Below are 22,093 nucleotides of genomic sequence, written 5' to 3'. Positions count from 1 at the left end.
GAAAGGCTAACGAGCATTCCTGCACTCAGGCAGCACCAGATAGATGCACCTGCAGAACATGGCCACAGAAAAGGGAGTAAAATTTGCCCAGGAGCAGAGAGGCTGCTGGGACTTCTAGTGAGCAACAAGTATGGGGGAGCCCACCTGAAGCAGCGGCTAGACTTTCCTCCCACCACCCGCCCCTTTGGTTGGGGCAAACATACACTACGAGCTTGATTCAGGCAAGGGGCCCTGAATGACTACATCCCATCAATGACCTGTGGCAATCTGGGGAGCACCTCTACAGACAGGTGAACTGTAGTTGGACTCTAAAAAGACCATGGGAGTGAGATGAATACTGCCAAGAACAGCAATGTTGCCCAGAAGTTGGGCTCCCATAGGAGACCCGGGGCAAAAGACTCAACGAGACTATGGCAGAGCCCAGGCTGAGGGTTGGCCTATGGCATTATATTACTGAAACAAAAACAAAAAAAGATGCTGAAAAGACAGGAGTAACTTGTGTTACAATACAGCAGCACAGTTTGAGGCATTAGGTTATCATTTCCATTCCAAATTCTTATTTTCAGGGGCACATAACTTGGTCATAAAAAATCATTCAGGATTGCCATGAGGTATACAAATGTATCATACCTGAAAGCATCTTTTGGACCATTTTTAAGTTGCAGAATGGCTAGATGATCCAAGTGTCAGATATTTTTTGTGCTCCTTCAACTCAGAAAAGTAGTGCATTAACTAACATTTCATAGGCTGTTAGACCACATTGCTAAGTAGTCTGCTTTAGGATACTGGGGAAGAAAAAATAAATGTGAAATAACCAACTTATTTCATATAGAAATGCAGTTTTCTGAATATTGACGATTTTTAAAAGTGAAGTATTCATGAAGAATTTTAGCACAAGACTTTGGACCATATTCAGCCCTGACATAAATAGCTGCAATTCCTATTGAAGTCAATGGGAGAAGTATCTGCCTATACTGTACTATGTAGCCATGTCGGTCCCAGGATATTAGAGAGAAAAGGCGGGTGAGGTAATATCTTTTATTGGACCTATTTCTGTTGGTGGGAGAGACAAGCTTTTGAGCTTACAGAAGAGCTCTGTTTAAACTCGAAAGCTCATCTCTCTCAACCAGAGAAGTTGGTCCAATAAAAGCTATTACCTCACCCAGCTTGTCTTTCTAATTTACTGTACCATGCCCTTTATTTCTATGTCTGGGAGCTAGAAACATGTAATAACCTTAAATAAGCTATTATACACTAAGGCGGGGGCGGGGAGAGGATAAGAGGCAGCAAAATTTGGGGAGGCAGGCTGAAATTATCTTTATTTATATGGAGAAGTTCCCATATAGTGTGCTAAAAGTATGCATTTAGTCATGCAGCGGAAAATGCAAAGATACAGCTCTTTTGGAACCCTAACTGGAAACATTAGATGGGGCACCACCCATTCCAGCTGGCCCTGAACCACAGGGCAGCCTGGGGCTGGGAGGGCCGGCCACACCCATGTGGATAGCAATGGCATCCTCTGGCAATTAAAGCCCTCCTTTGTTGGAGGGGCTGCTATTGGTCATACCCAATGCTTGTAAAACAAATTGCTTGCCTGATGGTGAGCTGCTGACCATAAAAGACTCCTGGCATTAAAATTAGGTATGAGTCCACTGTCACTGAAGAACGGGACTGGATTCGCAGGGAGGCCTGAGCTCAGTGCAGTACCTTGCAGAATATTGCAGGTCTTAGGCCATAAAATGGCTGGGAGTCTTGGAAAGGCTGCAGGTCTATGAATAATGCAGGCCTGGTTGAGCCTTGGGTTGAAGTGGTTGGTAACTATGGTATATGGCAGAAGTCTGGAATTGAGTATCAAAGGGAGGAAAGCCAGTGACAGCTCAGAGTGGTGGTCACCGCTTTTCCCTCTTTGATGGTAGCAATGACAGGTGGCCCCTAGGAACTATCTTTCTTTCCTTTTTTAAGTTAAAGATTTAATAAAGTTGCCGTCATTTGGCCAAACAATTCTAATTTCTGACGCCAACTTAGTAGCTCCTGCCTCCCGAAAACATCAGCACTGCTAGATGGTGTCCTACTACTTATTTCTAATCAAGTCAAGCCAATGTTGGAGACCATTTAAAGTGCCCATTGCTCATGATGATTTGTGTTCTTCTCAATACAGTAAAAAAAAAAAGGAAACTTTTATGTTCATCTATGATGAAATGCACGTAATGGGCCAAACCCTGTTGCTCGGGACACTGCTGAATATGCCTTTTTTATCTATTAAGGAGAATACTGTACAGTGCATCAGGGCATTCATCTTGCCACACAGATGATTCACAGTTTTGGAAAAATAAATCCTGAATGTTAAAAATAAAATTGGCTTTTAACCTGCTAACTAGTAACTATAGGCCCTAACATCCCCTCCCATTATGCTATATGATGAGGAGCAACTGTGTGCTAAGTGCATGAAAGTAGTAGGCTAGGTAGCAAATGACCTACTCAACATGTGATACTATCAGCTCCTCTATACCAACTCTGTACTTACAATATGGATAATTGATTAGCGATGGGGGACGTGGTTTGGCCATGGAGAAGCTGGGGACTAGCTGATCAATACAGCATGCTCCCATGGCAAAGCAGAATAGTGAAATTTACACAGAAGAATTCTGTTTCCATTATTGCTGAATTATGAATTACTAACTCTGTAGATTCCAAATGCCTTCAGAGGTGGCAGAAGGGTGCAGTGAACTAGGGGCATGCTAAGAGCCAGTGCTCTAAGCACCATGGAGACAGCCTGATTATAGAGCAAGACAAAAAAAATGGTAATGGTTTCCCATAGACATTTTTGAAAAATAAATCTTTAAAACATTTCTTTCCACTTTCTTTTCACACTCTCTTCCCTTTCCCCTTCCCCTTTTTCAGTGGCAAAAGGGAAAGGGAGAGAGAAAGAAAAGCTGAAAACCTGTTTTAGGGAGGTTTTTTGTTGTGTAAAAATGGGAACATTTCAAACAACACAAACTTTCAATGAATGTTTTTATTTTAAAATGTTGTTTAAAAAAATCTTTTTTGCAGGGAGAGAGGAACATTTTTGGATGAAAAAAAAATTCAGCCAACTCCACTGTTTCTGCTCGTCTGGCCTCAGATCCATGGAATTAGATGTAACTTTTCCATGGGTCCCTGCCTTCCGCACACAAGGCATTCTGCACAGCTGCAAGCTGTGCCTCATAAAGATGAGAATGTGGAATAACTTGGCAGACATCAAACTGAGATCTTTTTGGTATGCTCTCCACTTCCATACAAGGCCAAACGTAAGAGAAAATTCTACTTGCCTTAGTACTAAAAGCAATTCCATGGGACTTTTGTGGGATAACTTGAGGGGAGCTTGGTCTACACTTGAAAGTTATATTGACAAAGCTCCATCAGTCAGAGGTGTGGGGAAAAAAACATGTGTCTGACCTACATAGCTTTGCCAACAAAACCCCCTATGCAGAAGCAGCCACTGACATAGCTAATGTTGTTCAGGGAATCTTTTCCTACACCAAAAGAAAAAGAACACTTCCTTCTCCTTTACTCCAAGTATATCTACACTATGGAGACTATCCAGCATTGCCAAGTCAGCATAGCCCTGTAGCGCAGAAGCAGCCTACATTGACAGAAAAACCCCTTTTGTCGGTGTAGTCTGTGTCTGCACTTCAGGGCTATGCTGACATAGCTCTGCAGGTACACTCTCTGTAGTGTAGACATACCTGGAGTAAAGTGAGAACGATTTGACCTGAATTTTGTAATTTACGTGATTTTCAAAGCACATTTTAGTTTTGCAAAGCCACTGTAATATGTTTCATCTGTTCAGGTGATTTTGGCACAATCTTTATACAGTTTCTCTACTTTGCTATCTCGCATAACCTTGTACTACTGAGTAGGTAAATTGTATCTTTCACTATTGCACAGAGTGAAATTTTGCAAATAAATTTATAATCTAAATTATTAACTAAAAATAATATTGCTCTCCTATTTTGTTTTACTGACATTTGAGAATTTTTTTTATGATGGAAGTGAATAAAAAGAAGAGATGCAGTGTTTTTAAACAGTACCCAAAGGATTTTTAAAAACCAGAAAATTGAAATAATTTTGTAATGCTGGCATTATTTGCTATTTAGCTATTTTTTTTAAAAAAAATGTGCCTGTCATTAAAACCACCTTAAACTACATTCCTTATGAAAGAATTGAATCTACTCATTTGTATTAGTTTAGCTTTAATGCCAGCACTATGGCTTATAAGTGCAGTATTAGAAAAACAATAGATGTCATATGATGCTTTTATATCTCCTTTATGTTTGATTCCTCATTGCTTTTTCTCTTTTTTTTCTTCAGCTGCTAACCACTCTCCCCCAAATACAGAGCATCTGCCAGTTCCATTATACATGAACTTAATACTACTTAATAAAATATAGAGCTCCAGTTGCAATCTACCACCAAATTGGATGTAATTTAAATAAAACAATAATGGCAAAGTATCAGATAATTCCTATACATTTCTGTATGATAGATGCTAATATATTTACTCTGGATTTTGATGAGTTAGTATCATTTGCACAATTAAAAAAACATTTCTGTATGACATATTTGGGGCTGGAGTTGTTGAAGTGGGTTTAGACTCAGATTTGCACATTTTCTAATCTGGTGTCAACATTACAAACACCTCTAACACAACTGACATTAATTCTTGGCCGCCTCAGCAAAGGGGCCAAGGCAGTGACAGCTGGTGCAAAATAAGTGGTGGGGCTGGCAATTATATCCTCCCCTTGTCCCACATACAAACAAATATTTCTGACCCCCCTTCCCATACACAAACAATACAATCATTTCTGATTTCCCTAGTAAAGTCAATGAATCATAGAAGATTAGAGTTGGAGGAGACCTCAGGAGGTCATCTCGTCCAACCCCCTGCTCAAAGCAGGACCAATCCCCAACTAAATCATCCCAGCCAGGGCTTTGTCAAGCCGGGCCTTAAAAACCTCATCTATCGGCTAAACAATTTGGAACTCCCCCACTTGACACCCCACCTACCAGCCTTTCTTCTGTAGCTTCCACCACTGCTCTACTGCTTTGCCAGGCAGCTCCCCTTCACTCTCCTCCCTGCCTCCCACCTTCTCTAGGTTACAGGCTCCACTGATCCCCTTTTTTCCCAGGTCACAGGCTCCCCTCACTCTGTCTTCCATTCTCCCTTCATTGGGAGGGAGGGGCCTGAGGAGCTAGAAGCCAGCAATCCCACCTGTCCCTTCTTCCCATGGTGCACTACGTGCTACTGCACACTGCCAGGCCTCCCCCTATCTCCTCCTCCCCCAACAACCACAAATCTGATCTAGTCATAAGAACAAAGGACTTTACAGCTGGGAGACAAGAGTAGATTAGCAGACTCAAGCACAGACGTTATTCTGTAGATTCCTCATTCTACAGCTGCAAGTAAAGGTATTGTAGTCAGCACTGAGTAGCAAAAAAACCTAAAAAGATTATAAGGTAATCAGTCTAATTCAAAGAGTCTGTAAGAATGATAAGGGAGGGGAAAAAATCTGTCATTTGGGAAGAGTTCAATACAGACAGTTCAGCTAAGGCCAGGGTACAATGGAGACTTGCATTGGTAGAAAAGCATGAAAATGTATTGCTACTCCTCCAGCTGGTTGTGAATTTTCTGATGGAATGTTATTCCACTGGAAAATCTCAGTTCATGGTTTGACAAAAGTGTGCTGATTTTGACAAATTTCCATTTAAGAGAGAAAGAGAAAAAAAAAATCTGGCATGAAGCATTTCAATAATGTCAGAACAGAACATCTTGACATTTTTGGAACAGAATGTTTTGATTTTTTTTCTTTCAAAAATGAAATTTTGTTTCAAAATTTCTTTTATATTATAAACATTTTAAAAAAATTAAATGTCAAAATCAACATGAAACGGTTTGATTTGATCAGAACAAAGTGTTGCAATTGACCGACAACAAGCATGGAATATTGTTTTGCAGGAAATTTTTGTTTCTGTTTCATTCCTGAACCAAAAGAAATTTCAAACACGTGGAGTTTCCCTTGAACTAGAAAATCCAGCTCCTGCCTTGCTCTGATTGGTGTCATTTTCCCATGTAGTTTGGGGGCATTGGAGTGGATCAGTTTGTTAGAAGAAAAGTGACTCAGGATATTTCCTAGTCTAAGTTATTTATTTAAAATATGCACAAAAATCTCTGTTTACTTTGACAGATATGGCAAAAACAGCAGCAAGGCTACACTCGTAATTCCACTTACATAACCCCCAGCTAAGGCATAGTTGTGTTCAGCTCCATAGCCAGAAATGCTCCTCTAAATCTGTGTCTCTCAGCTTCTCACTTCCAGCAGACAGTCAGCAAGGTCCTATACTGCCAATAGGACTTGTATGAGCAAACAACTGAATTAGTTTTGCAAGAATGTTTAACAAATTTATGAGTAAGATTGTATGACAGGGTTGCTTGCGAGAGCCCCAGGGCTCACTTCTAGTTTATGTCTTTTGTTCCTCAAAGAACATGCTTCAGGGTTTCAGCCGGCCACCTTCAGGGGTCAGGTAGTGATCCCCCCATGCAATGTTTTCTGTTGTTTTTTTTTTAACTCTCCTTCCTCTGAAGCATCAGGGTTAGCCACAGCTGGAAATGGGATGTAGGACAGGGAGGGCCAGGGCTCTGAGGTGGCACTAAGTGTTTGTCTCTCGGATGCTTAGCTGGGTGGATCTTGCTCACGTGATCAGGATCTGATTGCCACATGTGGGGTCAGTAAAGATTTTCCCCCCAGGTCAGATTGGCAGTGACTATGGGGTGTTTTTTGCCTGCCTCTGCAGCCTGTGGGTACAGGTCGCTTGCCAGGAGTATCTGGGTATATTTCACTTATTCAGTTCCCCGCCATTGCAGAGACCTCAGGCACTGGTGAACCTTGATCCCTCCTATTCCCTGGCTGTGGCACATAATAGCCAAGTCTCCTGTGGGCTGTAATATTTTGGTTGGTGTGAAGGTTCTGGGTGGTGAAGGTGCCCAGTGATATACTGGGTCAGACTAGATGATCTGGTGGTTCCTTCTGGCTTTAAACTCTAGGACTCATTTGGGAAACCCCTGAGCCCAAAGTCATATGGCTTTCATTGTTCCTAATACTGAGCATGGGCTAGTTTAAATGGGCTTATTCCATTCTGTTTAGATCACTGTGACATCTGCATAAAGCAATGCATAAAGCAACATTACTGACAGCTACCACATGAGGTTTCTTCTGCACTGTTATTCTCAGAGGAAATGTGCATATGGTGGCAGGGACATTTTTTATTTTTGGCTTTGTTTTTTTTCCACGTGATGTGCTCTGTGCCTTTACCTGTGCCCTGTCTGCTGCATAAATGAGTTTTACTCTTGTAGTGGACAAGTCCATTGTACCTGAGGAGTGGAGTAATGGAGAGTGGTCATGGTCCTGATGTTTTAGGTGATCTTTTAGATTTCCTGGGCCATTTAGTGCCTTGAAGATAAAGCCTGAAATCTTGCTGTGTTGCAGTGTTCTATGGATAGCCGGCATAGCATATGGAGGGCAGGACCAACGCACTCAGTTGGTGAAGAGCTCTGGTGCTGCATTCTCTACTAGCTGTAATTTCCTGAACACTGGAGCTTTCATGCCAGCTAGATTGCAGAATTGTAGTCCAGGTGGAAGGTGATGAAGGTGTGAATTGCCACGGCCATGTCATTGCTCAGTCAGCTAGCTAGCCGGAGGCACTACTGACTGCTCAGTGTCAATGACAATCCAGGAGCATTCCTAAATTTAGGACTGAATTGACAACTTCAGAGCATGTATCTTCAATCAGAGGAGACTGTAACAGGACTATAAGCTCTTCAGAGTGGTTTACTCTGCCTACCAACATAAGGTCAGTCTCACTAGGGTTTAACTTCAATCAGTTCTTCTTCATCCATGATCTGATCTTGGCCAAGCACTGGTCTAGATGACAGTGGTGTACTCATATGGTGTGAAAGCCAGGCAGAACTGTGTGTCAGCAGCATGTTGTTGGCATTTGTGTCCATGTTGTCATACTAATTCTCCTAGTCACTGCATGTAGACGTTAAATAAGATTGGAGAGAGATCCCTATGCCATTCTGCATGTGAAGGATCTGATCACTGAGCTGCAAGTTTCCCTCATTACACAGAATCGACAGCAAGGTCACCCTTTTGTGGTGTCTCAGCTCAGTGGGATGGTGCCACAGAAACCTGCGGTTTGATGTGTGAGAAGAAGCCTGTTGAATGTCAGGAAGATAATCAGGTTTCAGAGTAGCAGTCGTGTTAGTCTGTATTCGCAAAAAAAAAAAGGAGTACTTGTGGCACCTTAGAGACTATCAAATTTATTTGAGCATAAGCTTTCGTGAGCTACAGCTCACTTCATCGGATGCTCAAGTACTCCTTTTCTTTTTAGGAAGATAATCAGTCACCTGGAAACTAATGAAAAAGGATATTAAAATAAGTGTCCCACGTTTAAGTCAGTTAACACAGCGCGTGTCACTTTTCACTGGCATAAGTTGGTATTTATACCAATGTGAGGCAATTTTATTAAAAATACATAACACATTAATACTAATCTATTTACATGATGCCTTTCCCCACAAAGGATCCCGGTTCACAGATGTTGCAAATTATATATACAACAATTATTTTACTCATCACTAAAATACAGATGCCTCTAGGTTAGAATGTGGCACTCTTTAGGAGTGCAGAACAATGCTACCCAGTTTTCAGAGGGAAGTGAAGAATACTGTTTATAGTTAAACATGGATAATTTACTCAGACAGAAAATAAGTGTGACTCAGCTGAACAGTAACTGAGAACAGAATTTGTTTGGCTCCTTAATCTTGTGAAAAATACAATGGGCTACTTAATAACTGCAGGTGATCAAGACTGGTCATACATATCATCCAAAAGAATGTACCACCACTACCAGAGTGCTCCATAACGTCTTCCTGTAGCACTGGTTCAATAATCATTATGGGCCTGATCCAAAGCCCACTGACATCAATGGAAATACTTGCATCAGCTTCATTTGGCTTTGGATGGGGCCCTTCGAGGGAGAAGTACTACTTACTGAATCACTAACACTTTAAAATCCTGCGCTGTCCTTGGGGAAGTTTAATGCTTGTTAAATGTTTTACTTTGTCATGGAAAAATTTAACTGTGGCCTTTACTATTTGAGAGCGAAGTGGGACTGGTATATGTAATAGTGATACCAAAGTACCAACCCCCTTACATGTAGTGTTATCTTCAGTAGGCTTGTTATATGAAATATTTTTTAAAATACTTACCTATTCTGCCGTTGAATCTGACAGTGATCAAACATGGAGCAGCTTTTATTTTTTTAAATGCTTCTTGGAAATATTTTTCATATTTAGTTCAAGTTTGTGTCTCAATGTGACAGCTACTTTCCCCTAAATATAGGCCATTATTCTTTGGCTATTATTTTATTAGTGTTTATTCATGATTCATAAGAATAGCCTTACTGGAGTGAACTGTCTTTCATGATCTTTCAGCACAGTGTATGCTTTTATATTTCCCATATTGCTACCCATTCAGGGTGTGATTGTGTTTTAATTAGCAGATTTTCTGTTTTACAGGAGTGGAACTCATTAGCTTCTCTCAGAAAACAAACCACATCCCAGGAAAAAAAAAGTGTTCCACACAGAATTTATACATGATAAGAAATTCATTCCACAAGTGGAGTAAGACCTTTAAAAGACCTTTATCTACCTCACAGAATAAATTTGATATGCCTTACAAACCATTATGTGAACTCTTCCTCTCTGTGCATGCAGATAAAACACTCTCCTCTCCTAAGAGCTCCTGCCATAATTTCCATTCAGATGGTAACATTGGGGCAGTTTACTGTACTATACTTGTTTATGGTTACATATCAGATTGTAAAATATTAACATTTATTTCGCTTCTTCTAATAATATTTTTCAAAATCTAAGAAGTTTAAAAACATGTTTGTATGAGAAGATCCATTCAGTGGGATTGGACACCTTGCTGGTGGCACTGCTGAGACTGCTTAAAAAGTCCAGTTGAATATATATATATATATCTCCTGACAGTACAGGCTACAATGAAAGATGGCTGCACTGTAAGAACTTTTGGTTTATATAGATTTGCTAACTTCTGACATTGGGATGTTTAGCTTTATATGTGTGAAGCATTGCTTTGGTCAGTTCTATAATAGCTTGAAAGGTGAAAGATTTTGGCAGTCTGGCACAGCAGCATTCAGAAGTGGACACAATATTGGCAAATGGAAAGATCATTAAAAGATGCATTGCAAGCTTAAAATCCTTAGGCCTTTCCAATATGTCTGAGCCATGCAGGGGATCAGGAACAGCCTGATTCAGAGCCACCTGGCCCTGGCACAAGTTAGGGTTGTCCCTAAGCAACACTAACTTACACTACTGGCACGAGTCTTCAAAGACCTTATGTCAGCAGGGGCGTGCACAAGAGAGGGTGAGGAGGGGCACCGGCCTTCCCCAATAATTGACAGGGTCACAGAGCAGAGCTCCTCCAGCCCTGGGGCCACCATGGCTGGCAGAGGTGTCACCTCCCGCCAAAGCAGCTCTGCTCTCCCCACACGGCCAGAGGAGCTCTGCACTCTCCCTTTCTTTTGCTATAATGAAACTCTGGCTATCACAGCCGAAAGGCTTGGATCACCAGGGGTTCATTATAGCGAGGGTGTGCTGTGTTTCCTCATAAAATCATGTGTTTAGCATGCCCCTCTAAAAGTGGTCAAATTTAAATTCCTGTGCCCACCTCCGTCTGTCAGTGAAAGATCGGACATAGTGGAGACCTGCTCCATCACATCCTCTCCCCTCTCTGCCCTGCCAATGACCAACCCCTGGTATACTCATGACACATCTCCTTCCTCTTGCCAGTGGTGGTGGTATTACAACGGGACAGAAAGTGGCAGAGCCACTTACGCTACATTTATTTCAGGGAGGAGATTCCTGAGTAGACGGGCAACTGACACATTTTGTGGTACATATGGTGCAAAGCAGCCTTTGCAAAGTAGAGAAATCTGCCCATATATTGTTTACATAAAAACACCTACAGCATTCAGCCTACCCAGTAATGATCAGCAGACAGTTTAATAGGAAAGAGCTGGAAACATAAGCTGAGAATCCTATACATTTTGTAGACTTTGTAGCTGTGCTGGCCCAGTGGAAAGGAAATTAAATAAATGTGCAATTGTTAAAATTCAAACTTTTAAAAAACTGTGTGTACTAATTATTTTCGACAGAATGAAAATCTTTGCTAGAATGACAAAATATTAAGGGAGTGATTCTCTAGTGTGTTACTCCACTTTTATGCCCAGGTAACTTGTTTGACGTCAAAGTAGTTACACCAATTTTTGTTGCATTTTGCTTAGCCAGTTAAATCCAGAGGCATGTGTTAAGAAAAAAAATACACATTCTATGGTGTATGCTTCCCAGCTGTGTGTAATGTTGGCTTCAGTCTCAAATAAACATATTGTATACACCTCAGAAACCTATCACTTAATACACAGCCAGCTTAAGATTGTTGACTTGAAATTCAGAAGAGGATTAATTATCCTCCATTTCTTTAAGACTGGCATCTTAATTGTAGCTGGGAAAGGCAGGTTGGCTTTGAGGAAAGTTAATTTTGTTCATTTGTCATTGACATCATCACCTGCTGAGCTAAAATGTTGTTGAGGACAGACACACTGGAGGGAGGGCACCAAATATAATGCCCATAGTACCAAGTGCTGGTTAAGTGTTTTTCTGATCCAGCAGTGGGGGGAAAGTGTTGCCTTGCATCTGACTATTTAAGCAAACAGGAAATGTTGTGAGAAACATTCTTCTTAGAGTATTTCCGTTTGGGAATAATGTGATAAAGCTTTTTTTCCTGTGTTATTTCCAACTGGAAATACGATGAGGAGGCATGTTTCTCATTATATTTCCTATTTGCTCAAGTACATGCCCACGCCGGGGGAGCCGTTGAATCAAAAAGCAGGCAATGCCTTGGAGTTTTGATGCAGGCAGGCAAGCAGGTGAGAGAGAATTCAGTCTCTCTTTTTTTTTTTCCAAATTGGTCCAAACCTTGGTTCAAAATGAAAATGGAATTATGGCTTGGAAGGCTTCCACAATGGTTAACTCATCCATGCTGACAATAACCTTGCAGCTAACTGACCTAACTCAGAATCCCACATGCTTTCCAGCATTAGTTATTAAGATTCTATGGATTGGCAAGACCAGGACTGATGGCTGCAACCTATTCTTTTCATAGAAATCTGCTGATACCTTGAATATGTCTCTTTGCTCTTTCGTTTCTTCTCCACTGCCTATGCAATCAGCATTGTTTCCCCAATATGTATTGTACAAAGTCATTTTACCTTTGCACCGTGTGAAAGACGACGTACATCATTGCTTTTTTTTTTTTTGCTATTTGTCAGAGAGCCAGGGCCAGACCAAATCCTATATACACCACGTAAGTCTTACAAAATAGGGCTGAAATGGGACTTAAATGGCGCATAAGCCTTGTGCTGACACTCTGTGAATGAGCTGCTCTCAACAGAGCTAACACCAGAAAAAGAAAGAATGTGATGCTGCCTGTAACGTGGTTTCCTGTCAGTCCCATTTCTCCATGTCCCCCCCTTCCATTTAAGCATTCTATTTTGGCACAACTCAGGAGGTGTGATTGAGTGTAAGAAGCAAATGGTGTCAATTAAGCATCAATACAATGAAGGAGTAACTCCCTACAGAAAAGGTGGTATTTATTCGTGCTTGCCATCTAAATCCATTCTTCTTGGCACCTATGCTTGAGTGGGGCAACTACGTTTCCTAGTGAGCAGGCAAAATGTCATCCCAACACATGGCCATGAGTGCAGGCAGCCAAGAGCTCAGGTACTGTGTGAACGGTAAGTGTATTTGATGGCAAGATTTCTAACTAGAAATGTCAAAATTGCTGTCCATCCTGAGCCTTTGTGTCTATAGTTAGAGAGATGTATGCCTTTATCACTTCAGCTCATATCTGGATTAACTTCAAAAATAAAATAGACTTTCACTGCCACAGAAGGCAAGTTTTTAGCTCTGTTTAATCAGGATTTGTGTTTGGGGGGGAGAGGGGCACAGAATGCTCTGTTTTATGAAGATCATTAAACAATTTCTGTGTCATAAGGGCTTTAATGTGATATCTTTTTTTATGGTGATGATAATGTTTGGCGCTTGTAATGGATTTTTCAGTTTCTCTCTCTCGCACTCCCTAGTGATGTACAGAGCAAAGTTATTAAACCTGTAGAATGGAGAGTTCTTATCCACATTTTATTTTCAGTAGCTATATGCTGATCTGTTTTATCCCCAAAGCATTTTACTTGGACATCATTTTAACATTTGCATTTTCTTTGCCAGCGACTTTGTTACAACAACAACAACATCTTTACAAAAGGGTAAGCATTATCCCCACTTTACAGATGGGGACACTGAGGCACAAGAAGACTTGTGACTTGCCGAAGCCAATTTGTGGCAGAGATGGCAATAGAACCCATGCCACTTTGCTCTCAGTACTCTCCTATGAGTCATTCTTTAATTGAAATGGACAGATAAAATGTTGAGAAATAAAATGCCAGACATAACTATTAGTGTGAAAATGGTGTGTTTGCAATGGTTGTAATGTAATGTTGTTATATTGTACAATTTGTATCTTATTTACATACCACACAGTGCTAAAACCAAATATGTACTATCACTATCCCTTTTTAATAATTTAAGGTTCCAGGAGTCACCAAAAAAAAACCCCAAACCTAAACAAAACCTTGGAACTTAGTAACGCATGTGAACTAGGAGATTGCCTAGGAACTAGGAGATGAATGAAAGAGACTAAACTGGTCAAGGAAGAAAAGCGTACTGCTTCCTTAATTGTCGTGGAAAATGTATTTGTTAGGTGGCTCTCTGACCCAGAAAACAGGAAAAGATCCTTCCTAGGGCAGAAAGGGGATCAGTGTCTTTATAGTAATCTCTTATGATAAACAAAAGATGAGTTTTCCCCTTTTGCGTCATATAGGATTTCAGAATTGCCCTCCATTATTCCCTACCCCTCTTCTAGATGTCGTGAAGTTGCAGACACTGAGGCACAAGTGGCTATGACTTAAAGCAGAACTCAGTCTTAAGATGCAACCTCATCTTCTTTGCTTTAGAGTGTAATTTTCTTATCTGTTGGTCAAATTCTGCTTTTGGATGAGCACGTATAGCTCCTACTGAAGTCTATGGGACATTTGTGTGTATCTATGGGGAGACTGTGGCCTTTTAATCTTTCTCTCCCAATTTGTTGGCCACACCTTGTTCCATACCAAGAGAGTGAGGAAGCAGCTACTGTTGAAGACAACATGAATGTAACATTATGTGAAGTTGCTAATTTTTAAGTTTTTGTCAGTTTAAAGAAATGGAGCTTAATTCCTTGATCAAAGAATACCTACATCATCTATTCAATGCACCTGCTACTTGGCAAGTGCTTTTCAAGGCGTGAAAAGCAATCTTTCATAGCGGCATTGTTCGTGTAAAAGAGATACTTGGTTAGTAATAATTATACATGGGGAGTAGGATGATCATAAAACAGGCCTTTGTTTCTTCACAGGAATTGTTTCGTGGGATATACCCTTACCAACAAAACAATGCTGTGATCGTAGGATGGTGAGTCAATGTGAATTTGTAACAGTCCTGAGCTCCTGCAGACTTTTCTATAGTTTAAGAGCTTGAACAAAAGCCCAGTGGAGTCTTTCCAGTGATTTTAATGAGCTTTGCCTCAAGCCTCATATGTTCATAGTAAAACAGTTCAGCGTAATTCATAGGCTGTCTTCAGCACACATACGTCATAAGATGTCTCAAAGTCTTCACCTCAAGTACAACAATCCTCATATTTGTGGCCACCAAATTCTGACCTTTACTTAAACAGACAGAGGTTTATCACCTCTGTGGTTCCCATTATCAAAAACTTTGCCTCTCTATGTGGGTGTGAACACTTCCATGTGCACTTTCCAAGCACTGGTGACCAGAGGCGCTGACTTTCTAATGTGCCAGGAGGTGCTCCCGCAGGCCCTGCCCCACTCCCCACCCTTCCTCCAAGGCCCCACCCCCCGCCCTGCCCCTCCCTGCCTCTTCCTGCCCTGTTCTGCCCCTACCCCTGAGTTCACCTCACCCTTGCTCCTCCCCTCTCCCCCCAGCACCTCAACAGTTGATCACCAGCACGCAGGAGGCACTGGAGGGGAGAGAGAGGTGCGGACTGCTGGGGCTGCTGGCGGGTGGGAGGTGCTGGGGCAGGGGAAGGAGCTGATTGGGGGAATGGGGCTGCCATTTTTTTTCCAGAGTAAGTGCCTATGCTGCTGACTATGTGTGACATGTGTTGACTATATATGTGCTCACATGACACATGAGAAATTGTGTGCACACAAATGAAGGTAGTGTGAAGTCCCCTGGACAATTCAGTGCTGTACCTCAATAGTCTAGGAGATTTTCAATAGAAATATCTCAGTCAACTTTGACTTTTCTGAAGAAAACCATGAGGCCTTAATTAGCTGGGAAAAGAAGTACAATATAGACTCAGACTCATAGACTTTAAGGCCAGAAGGGACCATCATGATCATCTAGTCTGACCTCCTGCACATTGCAGGCCACAGAACCTCACCCACCTATTGCTGTAATAGACCCCTAACCTCTGGCTGAGTGGCTGCAGTCCTCTCATCATGATTTAAAGACTTCAAGTTACACATCATTCCATTTGTTAAAAGCAATTGAAAATCTCACGAATCTCTGCCTGTAGTTATACACAACAGTGACAGTCATACTTCTAAACAGAATTGATTGGATTCCTTTTATTACATTATATCAGTAACATTCTGTTTTCATTCTTCATGCCACTGTGCAATGTGGCTACACCTAAGTTTTAGGTGTAGAATTAAAAAAAAAAAAGTCAATATGGTCCCAAACACCCAACTGCCTTTTTCCATGGGGCAAGACTCAGGCCACCTTTCCAAAAGGATTTCATCCCTGTTTGTCTTGCACATTCAGTATACGGGGGCCCTTTCCCCAAGCTTTAGATTTAAGAAGAGGAGAACTTGCCAATTACCACCTCTGCCAGGATGTACCTTCCAACCCTGTTCCCTGGACTCTGATGCAAGTATGATAAATTACAATGCGGTAAAATGGACACAAAAATCACATATTCATACAGGACCTGATTCTACCACTCTTACATTGAGCACTCTGTCACAATCCAAGTAGCCACTTTTATTTCAACTTCAGTAAGGATCCTCAAATTGGGACTACAGACATTAAGAGGAGCCACTGCTAAAGAAATGGTAGATCAGGGTGAAAAGGTACAAAACAGCTCTCAGTTCTTAACACAGAAGGTTCACAAGATTCCTACATAAACCTAAATCACAGAGAACAAACTAAAGTACTAACAAGCCTGTTGTAATCCCTTACTGAAAGTCAGTTTTGGGGAGGGAAGATACTACAGCTGCTGAAAGAGAGCAAGGCAGCTAATCACACTCTGCAGACAGCCTAAAAAGCTGGTCTGGAAAAAAAAAATCAAGGGAAAACAATTTCAAGAAATTTTGGAAGTTATTTTTATTTCTCAGTTTGAAATCTATCAATTGTCACAATGTTTCGCAAAGTTTTCCCTGACCATTTCTTTCTTAACCAAAATCTTAATCAAAATCATTTTGACTTTTTTTTTCATTCACCCCAGTCCCTGTTTTTCTTTCACCAACCCCCCTGTTTTCACTAAGAAAACATTTCTAGTAAACAGAAAAATTTGAATAACTATTTCAAAAACAATCTTGATAACATTTCTGTAAAAATTTCTGTATAAAATATAGCTGAAATTTCATGAAAAACAGAACATTTTGTTCATGATGATTTCTGCAAAAAAAATCTTCTTTTTTTTTAAATGGCAACGTTTGACCAAAATCCCCACCCTCTAGTTGTGAAAAAAATTAACCAGCTCTATCAGACAGTTTGTACTAGCCCACTCATTTAATCCAGAGCGATGACAGTTTAAAAACTCACTAATCCTGTGTCTCTTAATCATTGTGGATCCATACTATAAAATGGATTGATAGTGGACTTTGCAAAGCCCCTGCTGCACAGTGGGTTCCTGTAAAACCTGCATGTTTCTGAAGGAGGCAGAAATATTCATTCTTACCATTGTCTGTAAGGTAAATAAATGATATGATATAATCAGAATATTTTCACTTGCATTAAATTTCACAAAAGGTTTTGGTTTTTAAATGTAAGTAGGAGCTGATACTGCATTTGCAGCAACTGATAGTCAAAATGTTCATAACTCAGTAAAAGAAAGACTACAGTTAGTCAAACTACTGGTATTCATGGTACCAAAAGGGATTATAAGCACTTGCTTGATGTGTAAGACAATATTAGCAGTGCCGTTGACCTTTTAAGTTCTGCCAGTAGGGAGAGCCTGAAATCTTTTCAGACAAAAACCAGATAGCTCAAAGACCACATAGTGCATTTTCATAAAGCCATCCTGACACAGAGAATTTAACCGCCATGATCAATGTCACTGGGCCAAACTCATGTACTGACTTGCATTTCTATGCTATGTCACTGAAGTTTCACAGGGTGTAATTTGACTCATTGCAATTACATGCAATTTAAAATTAATGATCACTTTTTAAAGGAGGTAGCCAAGGGCAGGTGTACATTTGTGCAGCCTACTGTGTACCTACCTATGTATGTACATTCAGTTACCAGGGTTGAAAGTGCAAATCAGGTAATTGTATGTATACATGGCTATCTAGCCATTTCTCATGCAGTCACCGAATTTGTTGTGTAACTGCCGTGAGTATGCAGTTATTTGTGCATGTAGACCTCAGGCCTCCTTTTATAAGTGATCATAAATGTCCATGATACTGGTCCAATTTTGGGTTAGAGCTGTGCAACCTCACTGAATGTAATGGGTTGCAATGGTGTAACTAAGAATAGAATTTGGTCCCATAGCAATCAGTGGAATTTTAATGAGTAAGGATTACAGAATTAGGACCTGTATGCTAGGAAACTCCAGGTTATGTTGTGTATATGTAAGGTAACTAAAAATTAATCTGAGATAGTTTGGCTAAAATATATTTTGTAGGAAAATTCAATTCTTCAGAGGTCTGTTATTTAAACATTTGCACTACATAAAAAACATAAATGCCACTGTCTCTCAGTGTGCTACCTACATAACAGACATGAACTGAGAGACAACAGTGGACAGACGCATGATACAATTTACTTTAATTACTGAGAAATAATGCATAACTCTTCCAAGGTAGATCATGGCGTGGTGAAAGCCACTAGGTCAAGTGCGATATGCATTGTATTAAGCCACTCCTCAGAGATAATGTATTAGCCCATTTTAGTAAGTCTTCATGTGAAGAACTGCCTGTAAGCACATAGTGCACACAGTCATTTAGATAGATGTCAATATTTTTTAAAAAAACTATTTTACTTCAGGGTAACCATTTGTGTAATAAGGTGATACACTTATTTACATCGAGTATCAGAATCTGGCCCGAAGTAACATAGACTCACAATACCCCTTGTGAGGTGTCGGTTATTTTCCCCATTGAGTAAACGGAAGCATTTAGGCTGTAGGGTCAAACTGACTTCAAAGTAGCAGTAGCCATCCAATAACTTTGAATGCAAACAGGTGGTTCAAGTTGCATACTCAAAATCTGAGCCACCCAAAGCTAGAAACCAGTTTTTCAAATGTTGCCCTTAATGTCCATATGCCTCAATTTACCCAACAGGTAAAACAATATTTACCACACAAGGAGTAAATTACGTGCTTAGCATCACACAGTGAGTCAGTGGCAAAGGCACTGATAGAATCCAAGTGTCCTGCCCTGCAGACTTCTTTAAACAGTAGATACATTCCTCCTTTATAAATTGAAGCCCTTGCTTTTTCCATTACTGCTTTGGGTTATGTCGTAGCTTTTCTCTACCTTTAAAATAAAGGATAGATTATTTCAAAAATTATCTTTCATTTAAATTAAATTTACTTCAAAAGGAAGGTCAATTTCATTGCTATATTTTGTTTCTCTGTGTTTAGGTATCTCTCACATTTGTCTCTACACACTTTTCTTCACATTCATACCTTGTCAGGGACTGGAAGGTAGTCTGACCTGGGCAGTCTGACCTAGAGGTCAGAACAGGAGTCAGGGAAAGGAACTTAGGGTCAGAACTGGAGTCAGAGGCTGTATGCTAGAGCCAAGGGTCAAACCATGTCACAGTCAGGAATCACAGCTGAAGATCAGGAACAGAGTCAGAGGCCAAATGCCAAAGCCAAGGGTCAGAGCTGGAGCCAGAGAACGGGGACAGGGAACAGGGAACAGGAACAAAGCTGGGAGTCAAACAGCATGGTCTGTAGCAGAAGCAAGCCAAGATACACCTTGTATCCCAGACAACTGCCTGCATCTCTTTCTGGCTTATATAGCATACCTGGTCCAATCAGGGGCTCAGGAGCTCCTCCAATCAGGTCCCTCTGGGCAGTACCCTTACTGGAACATAAGGCCCTACAACTCCCAATTCTCTTGTCACTAGTAGAGCTGTTGGGTAGTGTTGTGGCTGCGGCAGCGGACCATCAGCCTGGGTTTCGGATCCGCAGATCTTCCTAGACCAGGCATAAACAGCTGTGACTCGCTTGTGTTCCATAGTTACACCTGATCACGCCAAGTTTTAATGTTGTCCTTTATGTCTGATCATTGTTTGTAGCAGTACAGTAAACACTTCAGGGGTCCTCAGACTTTTGTACTGGTGACCCCTTTCACACAGCAAGCCTCTGCGTGCGACGCCCCCTTATACATTAAAAACACGTTTTTATACATTTAACACCATTATAAACGCTGGAGGCAAAGCAGGATTTGGGGTGGAGGCTGACAGCTCGCGACCCCTCATGTAATAACTTCACGACCCCCTGAGGGGTCCCAACCCCCAGTTTGAGAACCCCTGCACTACACTATAAATGCTAAGAAAACGAAATACAGGAGTGTGACAATTTTCAAGTTTTAAAAAGAGACACTATTTAACATTCTAAGTCCCAAATAGGAGCCCAAAAATAAAGCTATCATATGGTTCAGTGGACAGGACACTGGACTAGGTTTTATTCCTGGCCTGCCACTGACCTGGCCTCTGAACTTGGATAAGTCACTTCACCTCACTATGCCTCTGTCTCCCCTCACATCTTTTGTCTGTTTTGTGCATTTAGGCCATAATCCTAAAAAACCTCATGCAAATAATTAATTTGACTCATCTGAATTGTCCCATTGAAATCAAGGGGCTACTCATATGTTTAATATTAAACACAGAATCTGGGCCTTAAATTGTGACTTTTGGGAGCAGGGACTATGTCTTACTATACATTTGTGCCGGTCACAGCGCAATGGGCCCCTAATCCTGGTTCGAGCTTTTGGGCACTACCATAATATCCCAATAATAGATAATCATTGTGGGCTGACCTAAGCCACAATAAATTGACAGAATTTCCACTATAGTCTAAAGGGCTGGTTCACCACTGTCTTGCATCCTGAGCCAGATTCTGCACTACGCATCTTATGTCGTGTGCAATACCTGAACAAAGTAGGTGTAAATGCTCCCAAATCAGAATGGCTGTATTTTACACTCACTTGCCCAACTGGAAGTAACTACAGAGTTACAGAGGATGCAAGGCCCTAAATATGTAGATTTTTTTAAAATGGCACCATTTCCGTAATTTAGTGAACCTCCCACAAAAAAACCAATATTTTCTGCTGCCTGTTTCTTTGCAGCAACATATAGCCCACATGATTAGCAGAACTATACTGACATTATCCAAGATGTTTGGTCATCATAAAGCGAATGTAAAATGAAATTTATGCTGTTTTAAATTTAATTCTCTTCTGGCCAATGTATGTGGCTCTATTATCTTCAATGGATTTTCACCCTTTTACACCAACAAAGAACCAAACGAGTAACCAATGTTTACCAAATGAAAAAGGAAAAAACTAAGGGGGAAGATGTTAGGTTAATCCTTTTTAGTGGATCATACAAAAAATGTATGGTGATAAAAGGCAAAGTAGAACTATTAGAAATACTTGATGACATCCCTGTACATTTTTTAAATAAAAAGTTGAATAGCATGTAAAAGCCCTTTTAGCAATTGAATCACATTGTTATAAACTTCAAAAATGCCAGGAGGAACACTCAACAATCCAGAAGCTAGATTCCTGATTGCTATTGTTTTTTTTTTTTTTTTCTTTTTCTTTTCTTATATTTATTTTGGAGTACACCTTACTGTTGCTTTCATATACTTGTATAATGTTCATTGCTGCTAAGAGAAGTCACACACATGTAGAGATTAGAACTCTCTTATCCAAAGAATTCAATTTTGACATGAAATACAGGCAGAGCAAATATGAGATACATAAGGGATTTGGAGACTTTGTTAAAAGTAAGGAAATGGTATTGGGATTTTGTTAAATGATAGGCAAGGAAATCTTCCAGCTACCACAAAGCGATGTCAGAATGATATTTCCATGAACTGGGAGCAAAGGAGGATTTTCTTACAGGAGGAGGGTGGGTGGGACATCTGAGGTTGCTTCGTGTGATATACATGGAGCATACATTTATTGACTGTAGTTACAATTATTTTCTTCAGCCAGCATGTACTGAAATAAATGTGTAATACCATATAGGTATTGGAATTTCCACCCAAATCAGAATCCTAATTAACTGTAAATCAGTAAAGCCAGTAGCCCGAGGTAAGTTAAAATGAGAACTTTGTACATGAAAGGCTATACGTGCCCCCAAATCTAAGTATTCTCTACTTATAAACTGCCAAATTCACTGAATCAGCTTCGGTGGCTTCAATTATGCTCCTCAGGGATATACAAGAAGAGTTAATCCAAAACAAATATGAGTTTGCACCTCAGAAAACAAGTCATTTTATGGTTTTATATCAAAAACCTCTGACATAAGAAAGAACACAAAATATTTGTGCTAAGGAAAGAATATGGTATTAAAGCCATCAGAGAATTTGGCCTATTGTATTTCATCAAGTGC

At 40.5% G+C, this 22,093-nt stretch overlaps 1 long non-coding RNA gene across 2 annotated transcripts in view; it reads left to right on the top strand.

Annotated features, from left to right (window-relative positions):
- Positions 1–22,093, top strand: part of LOC141986959 (uncharacterized) — a 72,116-nt gene that overhangs the window by 26,915 nt on the left and 23,108 nt on the right. For both annotated transcript variants that reach the window (XR_012639410.1, XR_012639411.1), the window contains exon 2: positions 14,631–14,686. This is a non-coding gene — a long non-coding RNA (uncharacterized LOC141986959). The remainder of the gene's footprint in view (positions 1–14,630; positions 14,687–22,093) is intronic.

The sequence above is a fragment of the Natator depressus genome, chromosome 1 (assembly GCF_965152275.1).
Source record: "Natator depressus isolate rNatDep1 chromosome 1, rNatDep2.hap1, whole genome shotgun sequence".
NCBI lineage: Eukaryota > Metazoa > Chordata > Testudines > Cheloniidae > Natator > Natator depressus.
The sequence above is the reverse complement of the archived record's forward strand: the minus strand, read 5'-3'. Positions and strand labels throughout refer to the sequence as shown.